The following is a 26,073-nucleotide window of genomic DNA, read 5'->3' as shown; positions in this document are numbered from 1 at the left end:
TGAGTAACAATAATGGAAGGAGATAGTTTAGGACCTTGGGGGATGAAGTGTGTGGCACGGAGAAGGTTGACGAAAAAAGAACAAAGACTTAAGTATTCTGTTTTCCTAGTTTTCTTCTAAATCTGCTTGAATATTTGATCTTCATAAGCTTAATTTTAGGCCTCTGTAGCATCAATTTCTGCAACATCAATTTCTGCATCAATGTTTTTCACAAAAGTGACACAAAAATAATCCAGAAGAATTACAAAATCTTAGTTTCAAAATACTATGCTTATTTACAATACAAATTCTGCCCAATGATGAAGTGTTAGAAGCATTCTTTCTCTTAAGAGCAAGATAGGGCAGCCGGGGTGGCTCAGCGGTTTAGCGCAGCCTTTGGCCCAGGGTGTGATCCTGAAGACCCAGAATCGAGTCCCACGACAGGTTCCCTGCATGGAGCCTGCTTCTCCCTCTGCCTCTCTCTCTCTCTGTGTGTGTGTGTGTGTGTGTGACTATCATAAATAAATAAATAAATAAATAAATAAATAAATAAATAAATAAATAAAATCTTTAAAAAAATAAAAGAGCAAGATAAGTGTGTCCATAATTGCTTCATCTATCTAATATTAAAGTTCTTAGCATCATCAGGCAAGAAAAATCAAATATCTAAGGATTGAAATGGATTTAGCAAAACTATTATTCATAGATGTTTTGTCTACCTTTAAAACCAAATACTCTAAAAAAATAAATAAATAAAACCAAATACTCTATAAATGATCAGAATTAATAAAAGACTGGCACTTTTGCTTAATGAAAGATCAGTAAGATAAACACTGCATTTCTATCCACCAGGATAAATGGCTAAAAAATGTAAAATTCAGCCTTTGAAAAGTTTATAACAGCAGAACCATGTCTGTATTTAAAAAAATAAAAAACAAAAAACAGAAACTAGAAATGTATCTAATGGTATTTTAAGACCTTTAATGGAGAAAAGTAGAATTCTTTGTTGAGAGATTAAAGAATAAACAGAGAAGCATACAATGTTAATGGATAAGCAGGCTAAATATGGATAAACAGACTACCCTAAAGATAATCAGTTCTTCCCATAATTCCTGGGTGGCTCAGTGATTGAGCATCTGCCTTTAGCTCAAGGTGTGATCCAGGGTCCTGGGATCAAGTTCTGCATCAGGCTCCCCACAGAGAGCCTGCTTCTCCCTCTGCCTATGTCTCTGCCTCTCTCTCTGTGTATCTCATGAATAAATAAATGGAATCTTTAAAAAAAAATCAGTTCTTCCCAAACTGATCTAAAGATTCACTGTAGTTCCAACCATAACCTCAACAGAATTTTTTAAATTTATATTAAAGACTGGCCAAGAAAAACAATATAGGAGAGGATGTATGTAGTGGATTAAAAACTTAAATATAAAAGGCAAAACTTCAAAATTTATTGAAAAAAATCAAGAATAGTCTTTTAACACTTTGAGAAAGAAAATGATTTATTCAATAAAAGTGTAAGCCATAAAGAAAAATAAATCAAAGTTGACTGTAATAAAATTAAGAACTTCTAGTTCTCAAAAGAGTCATTAAAAATTTTGTAAATACACAACATAAGAGAAGGTATTTGCAGGAAAACCATTAAAATGCTCATGTCTGGAGACATCTGGGTGGTTCAGTGGTTGAGAGTCTGCCTTTGGCTCAGGGCGTGATCCCGGGGTCCTGGGATTAAGTCCCACATCGGGCTTCCTGCAAGGAGCCTGCTTCTTCTTCTGCCTGTGTCCCTGCTTCTCTCCGTGTGTCTCTAGTGAGTAAATAAATAAAATCTTTTAAAAAATGTTCATGTCTGGAACATGCAAAGAACTCTGCAAATTAATAAGAAAATGAAAAAAATTCCACAAATAAGCAAAACATTAATAAAAAATTCACACTGGAGAAAACAAGAGGGAAAAATTGCCTTGAACTCATTAGCAATCACTGATCTAGAAACAAAAAAAGAAACAAAAACAAAAACAAAAATCCAAAGTGGGATACCCTCTCACAACCACTAGACTTACAAAAATTAAAAGAATGACATAGCTAAGAATGGTTGAGGAAAAGAAGCAATAGAAATTTTTAAACACTGTTCTTGGGAGAGTAAACTTAAACAAAGTTATGGAATTATCTATTAAAGCTAAAAATATGCATACCTTCTGAATCGGTCCCAGAAAATATCTTAGAGAAATTCTTGTATTTCTTTACATGTATACCAGGAGACATGAATGAGAATATTCATAATGACTTTATTTTCAATACCACCAAATTATAAACAACACATGTGCCCATCAAAGGAAGATGAACAACTAACCATGAGATTCATATAATAAAACACTCTGATCATGAAAGTAAATGAACAACAGCTTTGTGCAATAATGTGGATAAATCTCAGAAATATAATGTTGAGTGATTTTGGAAAAGCAAGTCATAAAAGGGCACATACAGTATAATCCCATTTATATAAGGTTTAAAAACTGGCAATATTAAAATGTTATTTAGGGTTTTAAAAAAAATCTATGGAGAAAAGCAAAGGAATGATAAACATAAAACTTAAGCAATATTTTTTCTCTAGACTGGATTGTTAGGGACAGTACAAAAGGCAATTTCACTCCAAGGTTAGTGCTCCATTTAAGATGTGTTATGTATTCCTGGGTGTTCATTTTTTGTCATTATGGCTTATAATTTAAGTTATATACTATATATTTCATATAGATGATAACAGAACTTTTGGTCTCAAGTTGTTAAAACATGGTGAATTTAGGTCCCTTGATTACTATTTATAAGTTCTGTTGACTTGACTCTTAGGCAAGAGAAGGCTAGAATACAGTTAGGCTGGCTCACTTACCTGCAGCTTCATTCCAAAACCTTTATCTTCTCAAAGTGCTAAGTGAGCATGTCATGCCGTGTATCCTCCTCTTTCCCCTCCACATATATCCTTCTACCTTCCCCATTCTTCTCCCTGCCATGGGAAAGTTGTCCACATGAATGACTTTCCATGTCCTTTTCTGGTAGTTTCAGCCAATGGTGAGCCCAAGAAGATGATTGGATGGAGGGAAGACTGAGATGAGGGTACTCATCCCCTTCATTCCGCCTCACCAAAATTGTTTCCAGCTACCACTATGCCCCCGAATCAAATGTCACTGCTTCTCTCAAGGCTGTAAACCTTACATGACTTCTGATAAGTTTCTCTTATCAGACCTAGAGAGCCTAACACTTAACCTTGTATGAAACCCTGGGTAACTGCACCCAATATGTGGTTCCCTGAAACCCACACCTCTGTAAGTAGTCTCTTTGTAAATACACCCTTTTTGAAGTATTCTGAGTGGGACATCGCCTGACACAATTGGAGAGGGATAGAAAGGAAGATAGTGGACAGCCTATCAAAGTTTTTTTTTTTTTTTTAAGTATTCAGAGGAACAATGAATAGGTATTTGTTTAGAACCTGGTGACTATCTTATGAAAAAAATAAGAAAAAAAAAAAAAACGATAGCGGTCTTAACTCAGGGGTATTGAAGCTCCTTATGTGTTACTCCATGAGGCGGGGAAATGGCAAGCTGACCAGTGTTAGAGGAAGATGACTCTAGTAGCTTCCTGTAGGATAAACTGGAGCAAGGTCCTGAAAACAAGAGGCCCATTACAGAGGATTTGGCCTGATGGAATCAGTCTTGGAGTCCGTATTTGAGGGGACATCCACATGTGGTCCCTTTAAATTCCCAGTCCCACATCACAAAGAAGGTCCTTATCATGTTTGGCATGCCTCATCAATGAAGTGAATTCTGTCTGGATATCAGGCAAAGGATGACAGGGTAAAACAGGAATTTAGCTAAACAGCTCTTTTTTTGCTGCCAATAACATTTGAATTTGTATCCTTATCATTGCTAATTATTTTCTATTGCCCTGTTCAAATCCTTTAGCAGCATTTTTTACTCTACTCTAGGTATGTTTTGAGCCTTTATGGCACCAAAACAAATACTCATTAGTGTTTTGTTCTGCCTTCCTTTAAACCCAGTCTTTTTATATTGTTGCTTTGCCCACAATGAACTCAAATGTCTCTCTGTTTAGCACCATCTGCAGATTTAATTAATGTGCCATTTTGCTCATCTTCTAGATGATTAATAAAGATGTTGAATAAAATCAAGCTTAATACCATAATGTGTGGCACCCTGGAGCCACCTCTCTCTAAACGAATTCAAATGCAGTTTGCTTTTGTATCTGTTCTTGGTCTTTTTCAATATTCTCAATACATGTGCAAAGAGTTTTTCGTGAATCCTGTTTGGGTTTGCAAACCGGAATTGGAAGTCTCCCTGAGAAGAAAAACTGCTCCATGAATTGTGCTTGCACCATCATTGACATGACTCAGTGTCATCTGAAAGGTTGATATAGATTTCTGAATCGATATATTCTACCTTTTTCTAACACTTGAAATTCTCTGTGTTCTCATAATTACTATGTAATTCAGCCTTTTCAACAGCCAGTAACATTATCAAGCAGATTTTACATTTCTCACCAGGAACTTGAGACTCAAATTAATTTCAAGACAGCTAATGATAGTTCAAGCTCTAGGATTCTGGAATCCATACTTCCCGATGCTTAATTTGGTGTTCTAACTAATTGAGATATGCTACCTTGAGTTTAAATATGAGTTTTGGGGAGGACTCTTCTTAGCATATCTTCAACTCTGTGTTCGGAAACGGAAGTTAGAAAGATTTTATAAATTCCCAGCAACATGAATTTTATTTTTTTTCAATGCTTTGTTTGTGGTGGTTCTTACTGATATTAAGCCAGATATTAAAGGCAAACAAATGAGAAAATGATAGGTGGGTCTTATAAATGTTTCCCTATAGGCAGTATACACTTCTAGATATACACATAGATAAGCTTATCTTTCTGTTGGTTTAACAGAAGGCACACAGTAACTCAGAGTCAGCTAGGCTGTTATTAATGCCAGTTTATTACTTATGAGTGGGTTGTTCTGGCTGATTTTCTGCTTCATAAGAGAGATTTTACTACCCTCCCTTAGGCTGGGTCCTCCGCCTCCTGCTCAATCACTGAACCCCTGAATTCATCCCAAGGCCACAGAGACCTCTGGCCTCTATTAGCCAGCACTCCGTTTCCTCTACAGGGAGAAATGCCAGGAGCTGACAGCGTATTCTTCACTCACTTTTGCCTCTGGGGTGATTGGCAGTGGAGGGTTTCTCAGCCCGGCTGTGCTGCTGATTTCCGACTCACTGCAGGGCCCCTTTGTGCATGAGGCCTGTCAGGAGCTCTTAGGCATGTGTAGGAGGCATGAGGGGTGTCTCTGTGCCTGGTCCAAAACTGATGATAAAGAGCCGGATGAACAATGAGAACCACAGACAGCAAAGTTGAGTATTTCTTCATTAAGCTTCTGCCTCTGGCTAGTTCTTAGGACACCGTGAAAATCTGGTGATCCCTGGGCAAGTTACATAATTTCAGTTTTTCTCCTCTATAAGGATAATAATAAAGTAGAAACTTCAGTGGAGACAAAACATGTAACGTGCCCAGGAAGTAAAATGCATAAATGTATATTGTGCTTGCTAGGGCTCCTTTCCTGTCCCTTAAGCCATTATAATTCTCTACTAAAACCTAGTCACCACATTGTTATGTTGTAAAGGCATTCACCTTCTTAAGGAAATTAGTGTAGCACAACATATAAGGAAACCATTATTTTAGGTGAAGTTTTTATATATCTTTGAATAATAAGTAGAAAGTAAAGCATACTTTTTTAGCCTTATGTTAATAAACTTTTAAGTGAAAGTCATTATTAACCAAAGATAAAAATAGAACATGTTTCAAGCCAACTCTTCAGGGTACAAAGTAGGATTTGGTATATAAATTCTAACGCTTATCTCTTCCCCAGACCCCAAGGTCTGACCTTAGGGTATGAACAAGAGAACTAAATCAAATGGGAATTAGACTTCAGTTTGATCATAAAACTTGGAGAATGTGTCAGGGACTTGAAGCCAAAATGAGATTTCTTTCGCCTTCAAGGGTGGCCAGGTCTGTAGTATTATCCACTCTAATGTGATTCTTCATTTGTATTTATTCTTTAAGATACTCTGTCTCAGGAGCAAATGAGAAAGGGTAGCAACAACTTTATACCAGGCACTTGACATATATTATTTCATTCTCTGCCCATCTAAGTCACGTGACAGATACTATCACAAGTATTTTACTGCTGAGGAACCTAACGCTACGGCCGTAATCAAGGTAATTTAGAAGGAAAGAGGTGGAAGCAGAATTAAGATCCATCTCTGACTGATCTCCAAGCTGTCCAAGCAAGCTGCACTATGTTCAGTTAATGAAAACAAAAACCACACAAAAACAGACACACTCACATGCTTATTTACAATCAGCCAAACTGTGAAACTGGGAAATATATTCTGGCAAAAACAAGACCATTCACTTTCCAGCAAATATTTCTCTGGTGTATCTGCTATTGCATGGAATCTATCCATGCTCATTTTAAGTTATTTTTTGAAGCCAGGTTTTACCATCTTAGCCAGTATTATCTGATGAGATTGAGTACCGCCTATACCCTTCAAAGTTCTCCCATGAAGAAACTAAAACCCAGGAACTTACATTCCCCAGACTCAGTACCAACTAAGAGCAGGTGTATGTGTAAGGGTAAAGCCTCTAGGGCTTTCTGGCTTTCTTCTGAAAATTACCCAGACTAGTGTTTTAGACAGCCAGGATCCTCTTTTTCCTTGGGCCCTCTGCCCTTCTGGATATCCTGAAAGCCTGCAGAGGCTCTCTTCTCTTAATTCTAAATTTGTTCCTGCTTGAAATATCTAGCATGCGAACTTAAAAAACTCCATCCTAGGGATTGGCAAACTACAGTCCATGGAAGAGTTCTGGCACATGGTCTGTTTTTATAAATGCAGGTTTATGAGGACCCATCCCCTCCTGTTGATCTATGTATTGTCTATTGCCATTCTTTCTCTACAGTGTCAAAGTTGAGTAAATGCAACAAGAGAGCAAAGAACCCACACGGTCAACAGAATAATAGCCTCCAAGATGTCCTTGTCTTAATTCTAGGAACCAGCAAATATGTTAATTTATATGGCAAAAGGGACTTTGCAGATGTGGTTAAGGATCTGAGATGGGAAGATTATCCTGCATTATCTGGGTAAGCCCAATATCAGGGTCAGGAAAGGGATTCAGAGATGTACCACTACTGGCTATGAAGATGGAGGAAGAGGCCACAATCCAAGAAATATAGGTGGTCTTGCAGCTGGAAGACACAGGGAAACAGGTTCTCCCCTATAATCTCCAGAAACAGTGCAGCCCTGCCAACATCTTGATTCTAGGACTTCTGACCTCAAAAACTATAAGATAATATATTTGTGTGGTTTTAAACCACTGAGTTTGCAGTAATTTATTATTGAATCAACAGGAAACAATGCAATCATAAAGTCTAAAAAAGTATTTATGATCTAGCTCTCACAGAGTAAGTTTGTTACCTCCTGCTTTCCCAAACATACCCTCTTACGGATGATTCTGATTAGTGATGGAATATTTTTTTCTCTGAGACATTGAATGAATATGGCTCTTGTCAGCCAAAGGTGGCCCTGTCTTTAATGTAAAGAGATGAATATTGCCATTAGTAGTAATTATTCAAATATCACTAGGAAGCATTTTGAAGAAGATTGTTTTCCCATTGACTGCTTAACGTGCATATTCCTAATCTCTTTGACATCTATGCAGTTGCCACGTGGTCATCATGGGCCTTCTCTAGCTCACCATTTTCTTTCCATTCTAATGAGTTCACATCATCTTTTTGGCTCATGGCTTTGGTGGCTTTGGTGATATTCCCCCTACTATTGGTTCCCCTTTTCTCTTTGCATAAAATTCAGACACTTTATCGGTCACACAGTATTACTTTAAATTATTTGCCTCTCCCTCATCTCCTGTACCATTTGTTATTCATCATGTTGCTTTCTGATGAACTTTTCTACTCACTCTTGCTCATCCTTCCAAATGTTCCATAACTTCCAGAAAGCCAGCAGTATATACAATCTAGAATAGCATACACTTGCCCCCTCTCTGATCATTTCTTTCTAGCTAACACTCTCTATTGGCTACAAAAAGGGAAGTGCTTGGGTGACATATCTTTGAATTATACAGGACAGCTTGGCAGGTACCAAAAATTTTCTACTCACAGATTGATTGTCTCAGACAATTCTAAAAACACATCTGTCCCCAGTGATTTAATTTACTTGATAGTAAATCCATTGTAATCTACTCAGATAACAACTTGCTATTTATATCAAACTAGTATCCAATTCTGAGATGTTAAATATAGGATTCTCCACATTTCCTGACACTCATTTCTAATAAACCATGGCATACGCAAGAATGAACATTTAACTTTATAGAGAATCAGCTGCAAGGCAAAAGGGTTTAAAGCACCAGGTCAGATATAAGGCACAAGAAAGGCCTCTCTTTCTAAACTAAAGGGAGCATTTAAAAATTCTTAGAGCTAGAAAAGTCTTTACAGACCATTCATTGCAATCCTTTTATAAGAGTGAAGGAATTGACACAATTGGAGAACTCAGATGGCTCACTCAAAGTCACATAGCCAGCCAGGAAGAGAGTCAAACTTGAACCTATGGCTTTTGACTTCAGCCCACAGATCAGCACCCTTCTTGCTAATACCCTGAAGCAATACCAGAGAGTCTACTCTGGATGCCAATAGTTCCATCCATTTTCTCAAAACAGATTTATTACACTTAGAAGTTCAGAAAAACACTTTGTATAGTTGTACTATACCAACTAAACAGCCCTGGGTGCTGATAAGTACTTTTATAAGTGAAAGCACGTTTGTGGGAGGGGGATTCAAAGTGGTTGCTGTTCCTAATCTGGTAACTGAACTTTAAAATATTCTGAGGAAAAGATGTCTGTTTTATTAAGAGAAATGTCATCCCAGCAAAAGTTCTAAATTCAGTGTTATAGATAACTAGGTTAAGTTGAAGATATTACAAAGAAGGATACATTAGCCCAGAGTTGTGTTCTTTTTCTATTTTCCCCATGAGTCTTTGCAAAGAGACCTGTTCCATCCTAAACTAGTGCAAGAAATGTTAGTTAAGAAAAATTAGAGAACGAGAAAGAAAACCACAGTGGTGTGTTTAAGTTGCAACTGGTTCTGTAATACCTTAAGTGCCTTGTGAGAAGGAAAAGGGGCTTCTTAGACATACTTGGAAGGAAGTTTATAGTTTGAGAACAGACGGGGATTGCCAATGTAAGAAAATATAATTGTACTTTAAAGACTATCTGTAAAAACCCACAGCCATTGGGTGTAACATTTGACTAAAGTTTTGACCACATACATCATGAACTATCTATCATTCAGAGGCTGCTGTACGCTCCTCCACTTAATAAGGTTAACCACTGAGTGTGGACACATCTGTGTAACAATACAGGTAGAAATCCGTTTTATAATAACTTCACAAAACAAAATGTCATTTCTGAGTAATTTCATAACTGTATCAGTTACCTTTATGTCTAGGAAATGTGGTTCATTAGCTGTTATCAATTATTAACTGAAAAATTAATCACATTTAAGGAAAAAATATGAGGCACAAAAACAATGTAATAAGTCACACTTCATTAAAATGATAGAATGTGATAAAATACATGACATACCAATCTCTAGTCATACTGTGTCAGTCTAATTGGTGACAGAATCCTATTCAGTATCTTTAAATTCCAGGATCTGATATTATATAGGTTGTTTAATCATTTTTTTTAATAATATTGAGTGTCTGTTATGTGCCTAGCAATGTGCCTGGCTCTGGGGGACAAATGATGTATCAGAGTGGTCTCTGCACCCAGGAGCATTATTAATTCTCCTTATGAAAATCTTAATCATGATCCAAGACTGATTCTAGCTGGTCAAAGCCTCATGATAAAGGCATGGCATGACAGGTGCAGGGACTGGCCAAGAAGTGTGTGGCACCAATCTGCTGTTCAGGTTGATATCACTTTGCCGCATAGATGCTTTCTATCCAAGTGAGTCAAAATTTCTATTCTCTATAAAGTATACTATTTATATAATTTTTTATTTCTCATATTGTATTATAGCTTATCTCATTTTCTAGTATATGCTTAGAGATGAATTTTCTTATTAAAAAAATAGATTGAAATTATGGTGCCAAATAGGTTAGTATTCACTGCACAGGATCGGAGGAAAATCACTATTCAGGGAAAAGGGAGAGTTGGCTGCTAGTCAAAGTGACCATATAATGTAGAGTCTACCCAGGACACCACTGACAGTGGCAGGGGTGCTATGAATAAATATGCCAGGACAATATGTGCAAACCAGGACTAGACATATATTCATTTGGGTTTTACCACCAGGTCTGCCATTTATAAACCATATCTATGGATAAGTAGTCCCATCAAGACACACCCCTTCTTAAAATGCTCTGGTGGCTTTCCATCACACTTAGAATGAAATTTCAAGTCCTTACCAAGGCCTGCATGCCTCTAGAGGATCAGACCCTGGCTACCACTCTCCCTTCCACTCCCTATCTTTCTTGGAGTTTCTCAGACTGCCAAAGATGTTCAAGTTCAGTGGAGCTGAAGTGTTCTCAGCCTTGAACACCCTTCCCAGAGAGCCTCAAGGCTCTGCCCTTCTCCTTATTCAAATCTCCCTTCAAATGTGATCTCCCAGAGGCACCTTCCCTGACATCCTACAGGGTAGGATGTATCTACAATGCTTGGACTGACCCTAATTTCTTATGCCATACATACATATGTTGAAGCTTGAAATACATATGATTTAATTTCTAGTCTGTAAATCTTTACTAATGTAAAGAATGTTGGCATTGAATTAAGCATAGTATTTACAACATTCCTAAGATCCTACCTAATGTTACCTGCCTTCTAATTCTTTTCCCAGCTTCTCCATGCAGTTACTCAGTTCCTTCCCTGTACTTATAACCTGCTACGTATCTTATTAGAGCCCCTATTGCACTGGGCATCACCAGTCAAAGAGGCCAAGAGGGCAAGGTATACTTCGGGAAATAGGAAGTTCGGTATGGGCAGAATGGGGTAAATGGACAGTGGATATGCAGACAGAAGTCCAATCTCAGAGACCAAGTTTTTAAGATCTATTAAGCAATTTATATTTTATCCTAAGGTGATAGATGGTAATTCAAAGATTTTAAACAGAGGAATGACATGATCAGAGTTGCATTTCCAAAAGGCAAATCTGACTGGCCTGTAAAGGATAAAGTGCAGGGTAACAAGACTTCAGGATGGTCCTAAAGCATTCGTTACAGAATCGTACCTAGAAGTGATGATGGCCTGACTAAGCGTGGTGGCCATGGAGGAAAGAAAGGAACCTGGAGAAATCAACCTCTCTGTATCTCTTAGACTTTTTATTTAATGATTTCATCAACTCTCCAGGTTGAGATTCAGCTATATTTCTATGAGAGGGAAAACTAAATACATTACAGCTCTCCATGGCAGATAAACTTTAACAAGTGAATGACTGACTGAATTGGTTCATCTAAATTCTTCTCAGATTGTCCCAAGTTACCTTTTAAGAAAAAAGTAAAATAAAATTCTTGGTGAAAAAGATTGATATATTTAAGGTAAGAGATAAAACAATGCTATTACAGCCCAAAATTATTAGTGAATCTTTAATTTTAATAGTCTGAATATTGCGATGCCCTGTGGACCGATTAAAGGGATACAGAGAATCCTGTTTAAGAACTTCTGCTCCTAGAACAGTGATGACTGAATGCCTGATTCTTAAAAAGGTATGTTTAACTTAGCAGGTTTTCATGATAAGAATCATACAAGATATGTGCTTCAGTATTTACCTGAGCAGTACTGCTTTCTGCTACCCTCTAGTTCTTATTAACAACCAGTGGTTTGCAGGGTGTTCTACCCACATTTTGAGAGAGAATGAGTCTCTGTGGTGTGTGTGTGTGTGTGTGTGTGTGTGTGTGATCTCCAGATAGAAAGGTGATGCAAGAAATATGGAAGGAGTCAGGAATATGAGGGGGCTATTCTATTTCCTGAAAGCTCCTGATATATCTACCATTTCCTTAGTTTGTTCTTTTGTCAAAACAATAAAAATACTGGTCAAAATGCAAAAGATGCTGAAGGGCTAATCCACTAGCACTTTAGCTCAAATAGTTGATTATATTCTATTTGTGGGTCAAAGATTTTAAAGATAAGTGATATACAGGAGATAATTTCTTAAAACAATATAATAATACATATTCACTAGAGAATACTTAGTGAATTTAGGTAAGTGATAAGAAGAAAACTTAAATCATTCATATTTCTATTACCCATATGTAAACACTTAATATTTTAAAATACTCTATATTTTATATGTGGTTTTTAAAAATTCTTTCAAATGGCTGCAGAATATCCTACTCTCTGGACATAGCATAAGTAGGTAATAAATCCCCAAGTGTTAAAACTTGAAGTTGCTTTCAGTTTTTAATTGTCGTAAATAATACAGCAATAGATATTTTTGTAGCGCAGTGTAAATGTGGAGTGACTGTATGAAAGAATTTATGGGCTACAAGATTTTTGGCATATATTTCAAAATAGATGGTACCTCCCTAGACCTCACCAGCAGCCTTGAAAAAAAATCTCTTTTATCAAATCTTTGTTAAATTTGGAAATCTTTATTTTAAAATACTGTTTGCCAGGGTAGTATATGAAAATGGCATTTTGTTACTTTAAAAATTTTTTTTTTGGCTACCAGTGAGGCCAAACACATTTTTATAATATGCCAAGATGGTGATATAGCAGAATGATTGCCTTTCTCTTTTATGATTAAGTTAAGGGGGGTCTGGGTGGCTCAGTTAGTCAAGTGTCGGACTCTGTCTCTGTCTCTTTCTCAAATAAATAAATAAAATCTTTAAAAAAATGATTGGATTCTATGGAAGGAGCCTCGGTGTCCATTGAAAGATGAATGGATAAAGAATATGCGGCCTATATATACAATGGAATATTACTCAGCCATTAGAAAGGATGAATACCCATCATCTGCTTTGATGTGGATGGAACTGGAGGGTATTATGCTGAGTGAAGTAAGTCAATCAGAGAAGGACAATCATCATATGGTTTCACTCATACGGGGAATATAAAAAATAATGAAAGGGATTATAGGGGAAAGGAGGGAATATGAGTGGGAAAAATTAGAGAGGGTGACAAACCATTAGAGACTCCTAACTCTGGGAAACGAACAAAGGGTTCTGGAAGGGGGGGTGGACAGGGTGACTGGGTGATGGGCCCTGAGGGTGGCACTTGATGGGATGAGCACTGGGTGTTACACTATATGTTAGCAAATCAAATTCCGATAAAAAAAAATACGCAAAGAAAAAAAGATTAAGTTGAGGAACACACCATGAAATACACACTACTGTGGGAAATCCATAGACTGGAGAACGGGCTGTTATAAACTGATGTGGGAGGGATGCAGCTTTGACCTGAGGCAAGAGGCAGCAAGGCAAAGCTGTGGGGGAATAATAAGAATTGTTGAGGTTCATCTAGTGCTTCTTTTTTATCCTTAAAATAAAAACCTGCTTGATGATACACTTGTGTAAATTCCGACCTCTAGTCTAGGTCCCTGAAGAATAAAATCAGGGTAGAGTGTGAAGGCATAAGAAAATAAGTAGGGATTAACCAACTAAAGCATCCAAATTTAAAAGGCTGATTAACTGTTATATAAATTACAATAAATATCAATAAACTTACCTGATATAGCTGTTTACATGAGCATATTTAAAGTCTAAGGATATAAAAAATGAAGAATCAAAAATAACATATAATATCAGATAAAGGGCACCTGAGTGGCTCAGTGGTTGAGTGTCTGCCCTTGGCTCAGGTCATGATACCGGGGTCGTGGGATCGAGTCCCACATCAGGCTCCCCACAGCGAACCTGATTCTCCCTCTACCTGTGTCTCTGCCTGTCTCTGTGTGTCTCTCATGAATAAATAAAATCTTTAAAAAAATAATATCAGATAAATGCTAACCTAAATTGTTCCAATTTATTTATATTATCAGGTTAAATAGGTTTAGAATAAAAAATATGCTCACATGGTTATGGCATCATGATAAAATTTCAGTTTGCCAAGAAGATATAATTATAAATGTGTTTATAGCCAAAAATAGCCTTAAATACATAAGTAATGGATAAATTTGCACCATCTTAATGATAGCAACATACTTCTCTTGATTGTTCATAGACCAAGCTGACTGAAAATTACTGAGAATATAGAGGAATGGAGCAGCACATTTAAAAATTGATATAAATGATGTATAGAGAGTTCTGGCAGAGTGTGGAGAGAGGAGGATAATTTAATGATTATATGCATGGTCAACAATTAGCTTGTAACTTAGTATGAAAATAATAGAAACCTCCCAAAAACATACTGTTATATATCCCATAGGTTAATCTACAGAATGCAGTAAAAGAGGTATTTTGGGACACCTAGGTGGCTCAGTTGATTAATCATCTGCCTTCAGCTCAGGCCATGATATCTGTCCAGGTCCATCAGGCTCCCCATCCTGCAATCAATTTATCCAGTTTTTTTCAATCTTCTTAAAACTGTTGTTTGTTTGTTTGTTTTCAAATTGTGTTCTAAATTATACCCATACTTTACATTTAGGGAGCTCTTAAATCTCTTTCAATCTAGATCCATGGCCACCTCAGTTTTGTTTATTATACCAGTTTTTGCAGAAATTGAGTCAGTGCCCTGTAGAATTTCTCACATTCTGAATTAATTTGATTGCTTCTTCTTATGGTTTCATTTAACTTGTTACTCCATCTCTTCCTTTCCTTGAGTGGAAGTTAGCTCTAGTGGCTTGCTTAGATTAAAGTTAAAAATTTTTGGCAAGAATAAAAATAAGTAGTATATTTGTTTTATCTTGGCTCTCATAACTAGACATATGATGGCAGGTTCATGTTGTGACAGCCTAATCCCTACATTTTAAATTTTTGTCTCAAACTTTAATGGTTTCATTAATCAGTGAAGAAGATTTCTCTGAAGACAATTATGTCATTAGGGACAACCAGTATGTTGTATCTTTTAACTACTCTATTATTCCTTTCATATATATTAAATGGAAATCTGTGGTAAAAAAAAAAAAAAATGTTCTCTCATCATGCAGGGCTGTTTCTACTGAAATATAGTTCTTACAGAAATTAAGAAATAGATTTCCAGAAAAATGCAACGTACCAAAACTGACTAAAGAAGAAATAACATCCTCACAAGGATCTCATAACTATCAGACATTTGAAGCAAGGGTTTAACCTCTTTACAAGCAGAAAAAAAAAATATCAGGCCTAGATAATGTTGGAGAAGAGTTTCCAAACTTTCTGTAAAAAGAATATCCAATTTTTCACAATCTTGCCGATAACAGAGAAAGGCTTCCTAATTAATTCTATAAGGACAGTATATAACTTTGGTATTAAAACCAAACAGAGGGATCCCTGGGTGGCTTAGCAGTTTAGCACCTGCCTTTGGCCCAGGGCACGATCCTGAAGTCCCAGGATCGAGTCCTGCCTCAGGTTCCCAACATGGAGCCTGCTTCTCCCTCTGCCTATGTCTCTGCCTCTCTCTCTCTCTCTATCATGAATAAATAAATTTTTTAAAAATCTTAAAAAAACCAGATACAGTACCAGACAAGAAAATTATAGATCACTTTTATTCATAAATTTAAGTATCAAAATCCTTAAAAAATTTAGACAAAAAAAATCAAGCAATGAATTTACTATTCCTCAACCAAGTTGGGTGTATCCAGGATATGCAAGGCTGGTTTAATATTAGAAATAAACAAGATCATCTCAAAAGATGCTGGAAAGACATTTTATATAACTAAACAGTTATTCAAGATAAAAAGATCTCTTAGTAAATTAAAAAGAGAAAGGAAATCCCTTAAACCTGATTATCTAAAGACAAACCTCTTCATCACCTTAAGTGATAAAATGTTAGAAGTGTTGCCCTTATAATCAGGAATGAGGCAAAGAGACTCATTTCCATTCAAGCCCACAATAAAATTCCACGTAAGCCTATCTAATTAGCAAACATTTCTGTTTGGTAATTCTACGTTGAAGAGACTGGATCCATACAACCTCTTATACATTGTTCGTTGACCTGTAAATTGGTGAAACCACTTCGGAAAATAGAATAATGCTATATCCTAAAGGTATGTGTTATATTACATACCTTCTATGTTATTTACCTTGTATACCTTAGAACTTAACAACTGTACCCCAAGGTATACAGCTAATGCCTTGCCCATGTGCCACCGGAGATATTCACAAGAATGTTCATAAGCACTGTTCCCAGCAAGAACCTGGGAACAAAACAAATGTCTATCAGTAGAAGCAGCCAAAGAATGAGCTACTGTAACAAAACACAATACCTTTTATATAAAGTTAAAACAACTAAAATAATCTGCTTTTAGAGCTACATCTAAATGCCATGAAATAGGGATCCCTGGGTGGCGCAGCGGTTTGGCGCCTGCCTTTGGCCCAGGGCGCGATCCTGGAGATCCGGGATCGAATCCCACATCAGGCTCCCGGTGCATGGAGCCTGCTTCTCACTCTGCCTCTCTCTCTGCGACTATCATAAATGAATAAAAAATTAAAAAAAAATAAAATAAAAATAAAAAAAAATAAATGCCATGAAATAAAACATTATGTAAAAAGGAAATCCGGGAAATTATAAGGCCAGGATTTAAAATAACCATTCCTTCAGGTGGTGGTGAGGTGTTAGGGGAAAAGGACTGGTGGGAACTAACAGGATAACATGTTGGTTATTGTTAGGTCCTACCTTTGTTTTATGTGGTGGGTTCATGGATGTTTGATACATTGTCAAAAATATTGTATCTAAATAACTGAAAACATACATGGGTCAATGATGAGAGTATGTCATAAACTTGTGATTAGCCCAATTCTACATACTTGAAATCCAAGGAGAGAAATGGAAGATTTTTAGCTACTTGAGAGCCGGAAAATGGTAAGGTAGAAAAAGTGTACTGGAAACAAACTTTTATCTTTTCACGTGTTTGCCTAGTATTTATCCTATGTAGAGCACCCAGAACATTAATGAACACAGCAAGCATAATATGTAATGCTGGCTATCAATGTGACAAGAAAACTAGGTCAATCTCTCCAACCCTTAGTCCTCAGTTCAAGTGGTATCTAAAGAAATACGATATGTGAAACATTTTGGAAGAATAAATATCAGAGACTTAAAAGGTACAATAAATAATCATATACTCATCTATTCGCTGATATATCCAGCAAACATATTAAACTAGATCTCTGTATACTGATATATTTGAGGCACTGGTAATAAAAGGATGGAGGGATAATAGTCCATGTTGTCTAGAAGCTTCATTACTCAAAGGAGACAAAATGATGACCATAGTTGTGGAACCTAAAACAATGACCCCTAGGTTAAAATGTCTAAACTTAGAATTTCCAGAAAATCCAGATACATAAATCATCATTGTAATTACACCAGAGGTAAATCGTGTTGGATCATAAAAGAAGGAATGACTACCTGGGATAATCAGGAACTACTTGATGAAGTGGCCATGGTTCTTGGGAATTACATTTTATTTATTTATTTATTTATTTATTTATTTATTTATTTATTTATTTAATAAATTTATTTTTTATTGGTGTTCAATTTGCCAACATATAGAATAACACCCAATGCTCATCCCATCAAGGGCCCCCCTCAGTGCCCGTCACCCAGTCACCTCCACCCCCCACCCGCCTCCCCTTCCACCACCCCTAGTTCGTTTCCCAGAGTTAGGAGTCTCTCATGTTCTCTCTCCCTTTCTGATATTTCCCACTCATTTTTTCTCCTTTCCCCTTTATTCCCTTTCACTATTTTTTATATTCCCCAAATGAATGAGACCATAAAATGTTTGTCCTTCTCTGATTGACTTATTTCACTCAGCATAATACCCTCCAGTTCCATCCATGTCGAAGCAAATGGTGGGTATTTGTTGTTTCTAATGGCTGAGGAATATTCCATTGTATACATAGACCACATCTTCTTTATCCATTCATCTTCTGATGGACACTGAGGCTCCTTCCACAGTTTGGCTATTGTGGACATTGCTGCTATAAACATCGGGGTGCAGGTGTTTCATTGCATCTGTATCTTTGGGGTAAATCCCCAGCAGTGCAATTGCTGGGTCATAGGGCAGATCTATTTTTAACTCTTTGAGGAACCTCCACACAGTTTTCCAGAGTGGCTGCACCAGTTCACATTCCCACCAATAGTGCAGGACGGTTCCCCTTTCTCCACATCCTCTCCAACATTTGTGGTTTCCTGCCTTATTAATGTTCCCCATTCTCACTGGTGTGAGGTGGTATCTCATTGTGGTTTTGATTTGTATTTCCCTGATGGCAAGTGATCTATACCCTAAAAACTACAGAACACTTCTGAAAGAAATTGAGGAAGACGCAAAGAGATGGAAAAATATTCCATGCTCATGGATTGGCAGAATTAATATTGTGAAAATGTCAATGCTACCCAGGGCAATTCACACGTTTAATGCAATCCCTATCAAAATACCATGGACTTTCTTCAGAGAGTTGGAACAAATTATTTTAAGATTTGTGTGGAATCAGAAAAGACCCCGAATAGCCAGGGGAATATTAAAAAAGAAAACCATAGCTGGGGGCATCACAATGCCAGATTTCAGGTTGTACTACAAAGCTGTAGTCATCAAGACAGTGTGGTCCTGGCACAAAAACAGACACATAGATCAATGGAACAGAATAGAGGATCCAGAAGTGGACCCTCAACTTTATGGTCATCTAATATTCGACAAAGGAGGAAAGACTATCCACTGGAAAAAAGACAGTGGGAATGGTGCTGGGAAAATTGGATGTCCACATGCAGAAGAATGAAACTAGACCACTCTCTTGCACCATACACAAAGATAAACTCAAAATGGAGGAAAGATCTAAATGTGAGACAAGATTCCATCAAAATCCTAGGGGAATTACATTTTAGTTCATATTTTAGTTCATTACATTGGGTGTAGTAAGATACATTCTAAAGAATAAATAGGGTTGGTCAATCAAATGAGAGAAGAGACAATATATATAAACTCAAGGATGTGTCATATCACGTGGTGTATCCTGAGAATTTTAATACTCTGCTAAAGCCTAGGTATTGTGGGAAAGGTGAGCAGTACAAGTAAGTTAGTTATGTTGGCCCTTGACAGTCTGGCCCAGCCTATCATATTATTTCAAAATTGCTTTACTCTTAGTAACATTAAGATAGTATTAGGGACACCTGGTGGCTCAGTGCTTGAGCATCTGCCTTTGGCTCAGGGCGTGATCCCCAAATTACGGGATCGAGTCCCACATTGGGCTACTTTCATTGATCCTGTTTCTCCCTTTGCCTGTGTCTCTGCCTCTCCCTCTGTGTGTGTGTGTGTGTCTATCATGAATAAATAAATAAAATCTTTAAAAATATATATAGTAGTATATACAGGCTTACTCTCATCTTGGCCCTTGCTATTAAAATATTTTCTGCCAATTAAGCTATTACTGATCATCCAACTCTGAGTTTGCCTCAGGAGTGCTGTGGATGGAGTTGCTTACTCTTTTTCATGCTGACTTCTCACATTTTTCTCTATTTTTAAAAACACATCTTACTATTTGATAAATGAAAAATCATTTCTTGTTATTAGTTTAAATTCAGCCCTCAAATTTAGTTTCACTCAACAAAGGACTTTGTGTAAAAGCAACCTTTGATGTCCTCAAAGCCAGCTCATAGTTGAAAGTGTGGGCGAGAGTAATCAAATGGGGACCTCTAACAAACCTGTTCCCCTTACCTCTGCAGCAGCAAACACTAGCTGCTAGAATATGCTCCACAGGTCATGGGGAGCTGTACATCATTCATTGCCATGGCTCTTGTGACTGGGGGCTGCTCATTCACTCCCAGAGCTGACCTGAACTTGCCTAGCAACAGGATGTTGTTGCTAATGGTAACCATTCCATGGGGAAATATTTCTTCTGGGTGTTTGGGGTCTTTGTCTTTAGAAAAACATAATAGTTTGATAGGCTCTATAAGTGTGAGCAGCAAGGTTTCAACCCATCCCATTCTTTTGCCTCCTGTGCATTTACAAATATAGAAATTTCCTCAGTAGGAACACAGTTTACTTTTGAGGATTGGCCTCACTCTTGATTCAAATACCTACACTTTTTTTTAACCTAAGCTGAAAATAGATATGAGTTCTGCTGCATGTTATTGAGACTGGCTATAGATTCCTACTTTCCCACATGGGCCCCACCTGTGACCTCTCAGGTGTGGGCAGCTTATGTTATATGGAACCTGAATTCTAAACATGTTTTTAAATAATAATTTCAGAAGTAGGAAGATACATTTGAAAAGGTGCTGTGTAGGTATTTAACTTATCACTATGTTGAAGTGAGGGTGAAAGATCTTCAGCTTGAACAAGTTGCTTTATTTTATTTTAAATTTTAATTCCAGTGCAGTTAACATATAGCATTATATTAGTTTCAGGTGTAAATGCAGTGATTCAATGCTTGCATGCATCACCTGGTGCTTAATGCAGTTGAGTGGGCTCTTTGTCCCCTTCACCTATTTTACTCAACCTTCCACCCACCTCCCCTCTGGTAACCATCAGTTTGTTCGCTCTAGTTAAGAGTCTTATTTTTGGCTTGTCTCTTTTGTTGTTGTTGTTCATTTGTTTTGGTTTTTAGGTTCCACTTGGGGCTAATATTACATGGTATCGGTCTTTCTCTGATGGACTTATTTCACATAGCATTATACCCTCTAGATCCATCCATGTTTTTGTAAATGACAAGATTCCATTCTCTTTTTATGGCCGAGTAGTATTCCACTGCATATTTATGCCACATCTTTATCTATTCGTCTATTAACCCTTTATCAGACATGCCGTTTGCAAATCTCTTCTTCCATTCAGTAAGTTGTCTTGTTGTTTTATTGTTACCTTTGCTGTGTGCAGGCTTTTTGTTTTGATGTCGTCCCAATAGTTTATTTTTGCTTTTGTTTCCCTTGCCTCAGGAGACCTATGTAGAAATGTCGCTATAGCTGATGTCAGAGAAATTACTGCCTGTGCTCTCTTCTAGGTTTTTTTTTTATAGTTTCTGGTCTCACATTTAGGTCTTTAATCCATTTGGAATATCTTTTTGTGTATGATGTGAGAAAGTGGTCCAGTTTCATTCTTTTGCATATAGCTGTCCAGTTTTGCCAATACCTTTATTGAAGAGACTATCTTTTTCCCATTGCATAGTCTTGCCTCTTTTGTCATAGATTAATTGGCCATATAATTATGAGTTTACTTCTGGGCTCTCTATTCTGTTCCATGATCTATGTGTCTATTTTTTGTGCCAGTACCACACTGTTTTAATTACTACAGCTTTGTAGTATATCTTGAAATCTGGAAATGTGATACCTCCAGTTTCCTTCTTTTTCAAGATTCCTCTGGCTATTCTTGGTCTTTTGTGGTTCCATACAAATTTTAAGATGATTTGTTCAAATTCTGTGAAAAGTGCTGTTGATATCTTGATAGAGATTGCATTAAATCTGTAGATTGATTTGAGAAGTACTGAGATTTTAACAATACTGGTTCTTCTAATTCATGAGCATGGAATATCTTTCCATTTGTTTGTGTTACCTTCAATTTCTTTATTTTATTTTATTTTTTTTTAGAGGACAAGGGAGAGTAGTCTGAATTGAGTTGTGAGGCTCCCGCGCAGGGTACTTCGCCTCAGCCTTTAAATTCACTTCACTCACTGGCCATGAGCCTGTTCCAAGCTCTGGCTAAGGAGGCATCCACCAGGCCACTCTGCAAGGGTGGTGTCCATGATATCTGCCCAGTCTGCCTTTCTGTGAAGCCCCATTTTCTGGAAATTCACCTCTCCAAAACTCAGGGAGGATTCTGTTAGGGCCACCTTATGGCCCTAGTCTCAGACTTCATCTTCAGTTACTTTGATCAGTGCTATAAACTTATAAAAACTTATAAAACTATAAGCTTTCAGAGTACAGGTTTTTCACCTCCTTGGTTAAGTTTATTCCTAGGTATTTTATTATATAGGGGGTGCAATTGTAAATATAATTGTTTTCTTAATTTCTCTACTTTGTTATTAGTGTATAGAAATGCAACAGAGTTCTGTATATTGATTTTGAACCCTGCAACATTACTGAATTCATTGACTACTCCTAGTAATTTTTTTGTTAATGGTTTTCTATATATAGTATCATGACATCTGCACATAGTGAATGTTTTACTTCTTTTCCAATTTGGATGCCTTTTATTTCTTTCTATTGTCTGATTCCTGTAGCCAGGACTTCCAGTACTATGTTGAATAAAAGTGGTGAGAGTGGACATCCTTGTCTTGTTCCTGATCTTAGGGGAAAAGCTCTACTTTTTGCTGTTGAGTGTGATGTTAGCTATGGATTTTTCACATGTGGCCTTTATTATGTTAAGGTATGTTACCTCTAAACCTACTTGGTTAAGGGTTTTTATCATGAATGGATGTTGTACTTTGTCAAATTCTTTTTCTGTATCTATTGAAATGATCTATATGTTTTTATCCTTTCTTTGTTTCTGTGATTATCACATTAATAGATTTGCAAATATTAAACCACTCTCGTATCTCTGAAATAATATCCACCTGATTGTGTTGAATGATTTTTTTAAATATATTGTTAAATTTGAACCACTTTGCCTTAGAGCAAAGTTTCTCAGCCTCAGCAGTGGGCAATAATGGCTGGATAACTCTGTAGAGGACTTTCCTGAGCATGAAGGATGTCTAGCAGCATCCCTGATCTCTATCCCCTAGAAGCAAGTGGCCCTCTCCCAAGTTATGACAACCAACATGTCTTCAGAGATTGGCAAATGTCTGCAAACCCTTGAGGGGAAAATTGCCTTCAATTGAGAATTTAAAGAACGTGATTTAAAAAAAAAAAATTTGTAAATGCAGGATCCATTAGCCAACCAAGCAGATTAGGCATAACTGATTGAAAGATGAATGAGAATCTTAATTTTTTTAAGTCTGAGAAAATGACCCAAAATACCAAAACTCAATTTTGTTTGTTTGTGTGTTTTTTTGTTTCTTAGAGAGGGATCACACATGCACTTTTGTGAGCTGGGTGGGGAGAGGCAGAGGGAGAGAGAATCTTAAGTAGGCTCCATGTTTAGCACAGAGCTGAACAATGTCAAGTGACAGATGCTTAACTGACAAAGCCACCCAGAGGCACCTGAAATTGTTTCAAATATTGCAAAAATATAAAAATTCCACTCTATACAAAGGCAAAAAAAGATGAAGAACAATAACATAAATAATGTACGTGTTTGAAATTCAATAAAGCTATTGAAAATAGCCTTAACTGAGCTTGAGCCAAAAGATGTGGTTATTCTCTCAATAGGTTTCAATTCCTACATGTCTCTTAGAGTGTGAACATCTTGACACATTTATGTTTCATTGACAAATTCAGTAATTATCAACAATAACTTTTTACTATATGCAAGTTTTCTTTATATGTTATTTTAAGAAGTCATCCCCATAATAAGAAACAAGTGGGAAGAATGAAGAAAACTAAAAGAGGTCAACAAAGGCTAAGGAAGGAGAGAGTTTTGAGAAGAACAAATGTATACTAAATGTTCAGGTGGTTAAAATGAAGACTGACCTATATAGAGTCAGCATAGTATTAGGGCAGAGCTGGTCTAAAACCATGGCTGATGAACACAATGAGTTGTTTAGAGAAGGCCATATGTCCAGAGACCCCAGTGTATCTAGCCAGGTCTCCTTTTGGTAGGGGCTGCTGACCTCCAGGGGTAATGAGGAGGCTGATAATGTACCAGCAGAGGCATCAAGGTAAAGTTCCTAAAAATATATCTGTGACTTTGACCAGAACAGTTCCAGTGGAGGATGGCAGTGAGTTTAAGAGACTATAATGTAGAGACCTTGCATGTAGATTAGCCTTTTAAGACACCAAGTCAGAAAGAGTATTGTAGACAATACTTGTGGAGAGGCATAATATTGACAGAGGAATTTTTTGTTATTGTTGTTATTTGTTTGTTGAGATGAGAGAAATCTAAACAGGTTTAAATGTGGTGGGATAAAAGTTCACACTTTTGTGAACAGATGCACCAGTTCCGTGGAATTCGATTTCAAGTGAGAAGAAAGGAGCCATGGTATGGCCAACGAAGTGAATGACTGAAGAGGGGCATGGAACTAAAAATAATATAAAGGAGAGGAGTGGGTTACCCACAAGGCCATTGATTGTAACTCCTAAGTGTGACTTATGTGTCTGAAATATTGTAAAGGGAAAAGCCTATGCTAAGTTAATTTTCCTGTAGGAATTTTGTATATAGAGAGAGTAGCTACCACATTCTTCTTCCTTTTTACAAATTATTACCAATTCTGGAATCTAAGGACCACCCTTAGGAAGTCACTTAGTTCTACATGTAACAGTGTAGAAAGCTGTGTATCAAGACATCATCTAGTTCCCACATTTCTGGAAACTAAATATTCATGTTCAAACAACTATCCTTATTTTACACCTTACATATTCATTCGCCTATGGAATTCCCTTTCCCTTTTAGCTGATGGAGACTTAAGTGACCTGCAAAACCCAGGGTATAACTTTCCAAACCAGTGATCTTTGAGAGGGGGCTATTTTGAGGGAATTGCTTTCAAAATAGAATTTTTGTGATACTGCTGACTCCAATGTTTTAAAATTTGTACTTGTGCTCTTCAGCAAAGAGTGTATAAGGGGTCCTTTTATTGATCTAAATAATAAATATGAAAAGTCATTTTCTTTGTATTAAGTAGATGTGCCATTTCTGCTTAACATCTGTCTCAAATTCCAGCAAACAAGTCAAAAATGAAGGGAGATTCAACTAAAGACAAACAGTAGTAAAAATGTCCAAAGTGGCTAATGATGAGCAATGAGTATACTGTCTTTGAATCTTTTCAAGACTATTAAGCACCCTCATTCTTATGATTAGACTCTATCCACACACTCCTCAGTGAAGTTGGATGTTGTGCCATTATCTGAGGAAGTCAAATTTGGACTTGACTGGAATTAAATTTGTTCTTTGGGTCCTGACATTTATCAATACGGAATGTGTTCCTTAGAAAGCCAATGTCAGCAATTCAAGATCCAGCAGCACTGAATAGTTCCACTTTCCTGTGAAGCACTTGCTCATTATGGCTGATGTACAAGGCATGATGTTAAAGTGCATGCACACACCACAGAGGTGACTAATGGAGAATGGGGGAAAGAATGGTTTGAAGAATCCAAGGACTTGTGGAGTAGAGCAATCAGTTACTACTACCTTCCAGAGGTGGGAGCAAATCTCCTTCTCCCAGTGCTTATTGTATTGTTTGTCTTATTTAAATTGCCAGCCCACTGGGTAGAGATTGTAGCTTCTTAATATTCCATTCAGAGACTACTTCACAGTTGGTATTCAATAAATGTTAGATAACAATAATAACACCATATAGAGCCTCTAATTTCAAAAAGTGAGGTAGAAATTGGTGTTTTGAATCTCCATACGAATGGCACCGGCTCTGGATTTCTTTTTCCCTTCCCAACACCGTCTGTCTCCTGCTGGCTGTTATGCATTGTACACTCCACAAAGCAGCCGCTACTGGCTACCCATCCCAATCAGTTGCCACAAGGGTCAGGAGACATCCAGCTCTGGAAGAGAAACTGCATGCACGCACGCTAGTATGCCAACACAAAGGGTAACAACAGAAAGCCACGGCCCTCAAAAGACAAGCTCTTATCCAACAGCCTGATGCACACTATCGCCTCTGGCATGTGTGCCACCCACTTGAGCACAAAAGTATACCCAGAGGGTGTTAAAAAGGAAAGATGATGGTTTCTTTTATAGCCCTTTCTGGTCACTAACAGTGACCAGTGAGCTAGCTACTAGTTCAGCATTGTGATCAGCATTTGCTTGAAATGGATTTTTAATGCCCCTTTTTTCCCTTGAAGTGGGTAACTTTCTTTCATAAGGGATTTCTTTTT

The 26,073-nt window shown here is 37.2% G+C and overlaps 1 long non-coding RNA gene across 1 annotated transcript; it reads right to left on the bottom strand.

The window, feature by feature from the left end:
• Positions 1–1,500: 1,500 nt before the first annotated feature.
• On the bottom strand, positions 1,501–20,006 carry LOC111097200. Its single transcript, XR_005362812.1, has 3 exons — positions 19,877–20,006; positions 2,855–2,968; positions 1,501–1,777 (listed from the first exon to the last, which is right to left on the bottom strand). It is a non-coding gene; the product is annotated as an uncharacterized LOC111097200 (long non-coding RNA).
• Positions 20,007–26,073: the final 6,067 nt, after the last annotated feature.

This window comes from Canis lupus, chromosome 8, assembly GCF_011100685.1.
Source record: "Canis lupus familiaris isolate Mischka breed German Shepherd chromosome 8, alternate assembly UU_Cfam_GSD_1.0, whole genome shotgun sequence".
Taxonomy (NCBI): domain Eukaryota; kingdom Metazoa; phylum Chordata; class Mammalia; order Carnivora; family Canidae; genus Canis; species Canis lupus.
The sequence above is the reverse complement of the archived record's forward strand: the minus strand, read 5'-3'. Positions and strand labels throughout refer to the sequence as shown.